Raw genomic sequence first — 6,000 nt, 5'->3', positions numbered from 1 at the left:
CCCTCAAAGCAGTGGATAAAATTATTTCAACAAGGAATGCAGGTCTGGGGTACCTGTCTGACCTGAAGGGACGCTCGCTGCAGGCTGCGTGAGAGACTCTTGGAGGAAGTGCCTGACGGTTCTTTCAATGGGGGACAATGACAGTCTATATCTGTTTGGTTCATGATAGAAGGGCTTCTGCTCCTTGGAGTGAGTGTTGCCTTGGTGTATCGTAAGAATTAGAAAGATGGCAGCAAATCAAGGAGTCCAAAGGCTGACCGCCTTGTTCGGTGAGATGGCCCAGGCAGTGGGTCTACAGACTGTGGTGAGCTCGCTGCTCTGCGTGGGGGAAACTGGAAAGTGGGGAGTCCAGTTGGAATATATAGAGGACAGAATTGGCTTATTTCCTTCGCAACTTGTGTGGTTTTCCTGTGGCTGTGAAGGGCTGGTCTCCTTCACAATCATTACAGCTGTATGGAGCTTATGGAGAAATTACTGAAATAAAATGACTCTCCAAGAGCCGAACCAACCAATGAGCACAACTCAATATGAGCAAGATCGCTAACTTATGTTGGAACGATATAGGTGACCTGTATCATAGTCAATGGAGAAAATGTCATCTAGTCTTGCCTCTTCGAACTTAGAGCACCACAGTGGGAGACCTTTCACCGCTTCCACAGGAGCACTGGACCACCAGGGGCAGATTTTCAGGGAGTGCTGGCATGACTAGGTCTATACACTAGAGCTGGATGTTGGGTCTATACACCAGAGCTGGATGTTGGGTCTATACACCAGAGCTGGATGTTGGGTCTATACACCAGAGCTGGATGTTGGGTGTTGGGTCTATACACCAGAGCTGGATGTTGGGTCTAAACACCAGAGCTGGATGTTGGGTCTATACACCAGAGCTGGATGTTGGGTCTAAACACCATAGCTGGATGTTGGGTGTTGGGTCTATACACCAGAGCTGGATGTTGGGTCTACACACCATAGCTGGATGTTGGGTGTTGGGTCTATATACCAGAGCTGGATGTTGGGTGTTGGGTCTATACACCAGAGCTGGATGTTGGGTCTATACACCAGAGCTGGATGTTGGGTCTATACACCATAGCTGGATGTTGGGTGTTGGGTCTATACACCAGAGCTGGATGTTGGGTGTTGGGTCTATACACCAGAGCTGGATGTTGGGTGTTTTGGAGAGAGACCATTTGTTTCCTCACTCTGGATAACAGTGGTCCTGTATCGACTGTACAGCCCACAAACTTGTGAAATGGGCCTAAAACGAGATCAGAGTCAACAGCCGTTGTGGCGTCACAATGGGAGTGATTGACAGGAGTGATTGACATAGCCCAGCCCCGTCTGCGCGACAGTGCCCCCCTCTCCCTGGATAAGAGCGTGAATTGCTTTGTGTCCAAGGGTGAAGTAGCAGTGTGTCGCAATGTCGTCACTCACAACTAGACACACAAGTTGCTCAGTTGTTGGTTGCACAAGTCAACGATCCCAGCCAAAGAAGAACAGACTACGTTGCTAGTTTGTTTGTATGTGCGGTCAACTTCACTTTGGCTTGTTTCAGCGAGGAGGGTCTGTCTGTCAGTTAGAACTAAACAGCCTCTTGGATGAGCGGTGAAACGTCTTTAATCAACTCAAAGCAAGTCCAGTTGATTCTTTCTTTTGTTACTTGGTCCCAAGAAAATTCAGCAATAGACCAGAACCTTTAGTTTTCAGGGTCCCCTCATGTGGAACAATCTCCAGTCCGTAGAACAGTTAGACTGTAACAACAGTTGTTTCAGTGGTATTTCTCTCCCTTGTATCTGTCAGTTTCCTTTTGTCTTTTCCGTCTATATCTCACTATTCATCCATCTCCCCTTCTCCCTCTCCCTCTCACCTAAAATGAAAATCTCTTCGTTGTCTCCATGTTCTTATGTAGGATTAATTAAATGAGATTAAAGTTGGTTGTGACTTCTTGGGAAGTGCCTTGAATGAGCTGGTTGTGATTTGGCCCTATAGGTAACCATACGACCTAGGAATCTCTAGTTACCTTAACCATGTCGTGCCTGCTGTAAATCACTTCGATGACACAAGTGGGCAAAACATGGGCCTCTATATCTTTTTTTTAATGTTTCCCTCTATATATATTGTTACCTTCATAAATGTACAGTGTGTGTTTATAAGTCTCCATTTATTAAATTTCAATCTGTAATCTCCATTTGAGGTCATTTAAATGCCATTACTACTCTAAAAATAAAAGCACTTTTCCCTAAGACTAACCAGAAACAATTACAGCACATAAAAACAACACATGGATTAATTGAAATACAGTTGAACTATATGTAACTTACCTTTAGAGTCCAATCCCCAGGCTGTGGACCGGTTGTTATCAGTTGGCAAGCTGATAACAAGAAACTCCTCTGAAGAAGACAAGGCCTAATGCGTGCTCCTCTTCAGCATATCCATGTTCACTCAGGTACTTTGAGCCAGCAGTGAAGGAGACCACAGATGGTGCTGAATACTGGATAGACAGCCACCGTCTTGTCACGGAGGCTGGCTGGATGAGGTCAGATCAGGTTAGGTCAGGTTATGACCTCATTTTTCATGTTTCTGACTGTTGATGATTCAGTATTTTTTTATTACATTTTGGGGTAAGAAGTATAAGGAAGGGGCAGAGGTTTGGCAACTTAACTATGGATGACTGTGTGTGTGTGTGTGTGTGTGTGTGTGTGTGTGTGTGTGTGTGTGTGTGTGTGTGTGTGTGTGTGTGTGTGTGTGTGTGTGTGTGTGTGTGTGTGTGTGTGTGTGTGTGTGTGTGTGTGTGTGTTTGTAAAATACAAACACATTCAAAAATGTAAAAACAAGTTGTCTTGATGCAAAATTAGAATTCATAGCAATTATGACTCCAGGTGCACATGGTAAAAAAATGGTCTTGATATGGCCTGGTACCAACTGGACCGGTCCAATTATAATAATTTTTAAAAATCATTTAATTTTTTAAACGAGACAGATAATTCTGGATGGATTTGTAGCATCACTGTAGTCTAACATCTGACATAAGCTGTTCTTGTCAGACCTGCTCCCTGACTCCATTCTAGCTGTAGACATACTGCATAGGGATTATCCTCATCCCAGCAGATTGTTGTCTGTGTTTGTGGGTAATTGAAAACATCCTGTTTTCCACACAGCGAATGAAAGGTGAAATCAGAGAGAAAAAAACAAGATTTCTGGATTTTCCATTGGATGATCCCGGCAAGTAATGATACAGGATAATGCACTTGGAACCTACCACCCATAACTATCATTGTCAGTGTGTGTGTGTGAGAGACCTTATAAGTGGTGAAAGGTGTAATAAGTTAAATGTATGGATCTGAAATGCTCTGCTAATTGTCGTTGGCTCACTTTAACTAATGGAAAACTTGTTCCCAAATCAAATACGTGACGGAAACTCGACAAGATGTAGTCTGGCCTGCAGTCTAGTCTGCATCTGGTCTTTTTCTCTTCTTTTGTTTTATTACAATGATCACCATATGCATTATGTTGATTTAATAAGCCTGCAAATTATTGTTGAATGTTGACCACTGTGGTAAATAGAGGAAATCACATAATAATCCTGCATATCAAGAAAATAGAATAAGCCAGGTTGAGTGAGTAGAGAAAAAAGCATAGAGCATGAATAATTTATTTACATCCCCTGCAACTAGAGCTAACGTTACCGCACCTGCTGCCAGGTTTTTCCAGAGTCTCTTTAGCGTAGAGCTAAACCTGCCATCAATCACAGTAGAACAAACAGTGGTGCAAGTCATGCTAACTGTTCACAAGTTGAGCTTCTGATGATAATAGTCACTTATCAATTTAGGCAAGAGTCAAAAGTTATCATGTCAGGTTTTACACCAACAATAATTGTTAGATAATGGATCCATGCTATGTCGACTTATTGCAGTCCATGCATAGGATTGACAGTACTGACGTATAACAAGCTTGAACCAATAACAGCACAGGTCAAACAAAAGGTCTTGGTTAACATGAGATGAGTTTAATTTAGTCTTGTGTTTCACTATTCAGAAAAGTACAGCTAGATGAAGCTGACTGACGCTGTGAAGTAACACATGTGCTGCTGAGATGGTAAGTGTATTTGTGTGGATATAGTATGACACACACACACACACACACACACACACACACACAGACACACACACACACACACACACACACACACACACACACACACACACACACACACACACACACACACACACACACACACACACACACACACACACACACACACACACACACACACACACCTCTTACTGTGAGCTCAGTCCAGTATGTAGGGCACCTGATAAGAGCTAATGCTAACAGATAAGTTATCATGCCAATATATTACAGTGTCATGGAGCTTTATTTGTAGCCATCAATCAAGTCCTCACACCTAGTTATGTAAGAGTTATCTACTGTGTTGAATTCCAGTAAGTGCTGTGAGCCATTCTGAGCTGTCATCTCTGTTCTAAATCTCTCCTGTGTGACTAGAGCTTAGTTAGACCAGTAGGTAGAGCTGAAGTCAGCTGTGACAGGAGGGCCAATTACAGTCCAGAGTCCAGGCTACGAGGTTCCAGAGAAAACGTGGGATTGGTTTAAAATTTTAACCTGGAATAAAAGTTGTGCAACAACACAAGGTCAGCACATTGATATGAAGTCACATGAAAGCCACCTGCTCATGAAAGTGTTCTTAGTTTAACAGGCTCCTGAATGAGGCAGTTTTACGCTGGAATCCAAGTGACAACAAGCAATGTCTCTGTTCATCTGTCACTTCATTGTAAACTGCAGCATAATGTACATTCAGATCAGCAGAGGGCTTAATGATGAGAAAACACAGGTCAGTGTGTGTCTGTCAGCAGCTTACTGAACTAACATTAAATTAGCAAGGAGATTCATTACAAAGAATAAATATGACACTTGTGGAAAATGCAACACATAAAATAAAAATAAAAACAGCTATTATCTTACATTTATATAAACACAGTGCAAATGAAATCAAGTCAGGTATAAACCCTTAACATTATTCTCAGTGTGATTACATCACAAGATAAAACATCCCCTCTACAGGCCCATCCTATGGTTCAGGCCACAAGGTTTCATCTCAGGAAAATTCAAGTTCAATGCCTAAATAATGAAATAAATAATCTCCTGATGTAAACAAATCTTATGTTAACGTGAGTGTTGCTGAGCGGCTTGTTCGCATATTATGTGTTATTAAATTTAAATAAAAAAAGATTTTTGAGATGCTTTTGTGAAGGACTCAAACAAAAAATGTTTATTTATTGATTGAAATATTTAGGTTCCATCCTGAATTGTGCTCACATTCAAAGTTATATCAAGACCATTTTTTTACCATGTGCACCTGGAGTCATAATTGTTATGAATTCTAATTTTGCATCAAGACAACTTGTTTTTACATTTTTGAATGTGTTTGTATTTTACACACACAGTCATCCATAGTTATGTTGCCAAACCTCTGCCCCTTCCTTATACTTTTTACCCCAAAATGTAATAAAAAATACCTGATCATCAACAGTCAGAAACATGAAAAATGAGGTCATAACCTGACCTAACCTGATCTGACCTCATCCAGCCAGCCTCCGTGACAAGACGGTGGCTGTCTATCCAGTATTCAGCACCATCTGTGGTCTCCTTCACTGCTGGCTCAAAGTACCTGAGTGAACATGGATATGCTGAAGAGGAGCACGCATTAGGCCTTGTCTTCTTCAGAGGAGTTTCTTGTTATCAGCTTGCCAACTGATAACAACCGGTCCACAGCCTGGGGATTGGACTCTAAAGGTAAGTTACATATAGTTCAACTGTATTTCAATTAATCCATGTGTTGTTTTTATGTGCTGTAATTGTTTCTGGTTAGTCTTAGGGAAAAGTGCTTTTATTTTTAGAGTAGTAATGGCATTTAAATGACCTCAAATGGAGATTACAGATTGAAATTTAATAAATGGAGACTTATAAACACACACTGTACATTTA

Source organism: Antennarius striatus, chromosome 11 (genome assembly GCF_040054535.1).
Source record: "Antennarius striatus isolate MH-2024 chromosome 11, ASM4005453v1, whole genome shotgun sequence".
NCBI lineage: Eukaryota > Metazoa > Chordata > Actinopteri > Lophiiformes > Antennariidae > Antennarius > Antennarius striatus.
The sequence above is the reverse complement of the archived record's forward strand: the minus strand, read 5'-3'. Positions refer to the sequence as shown.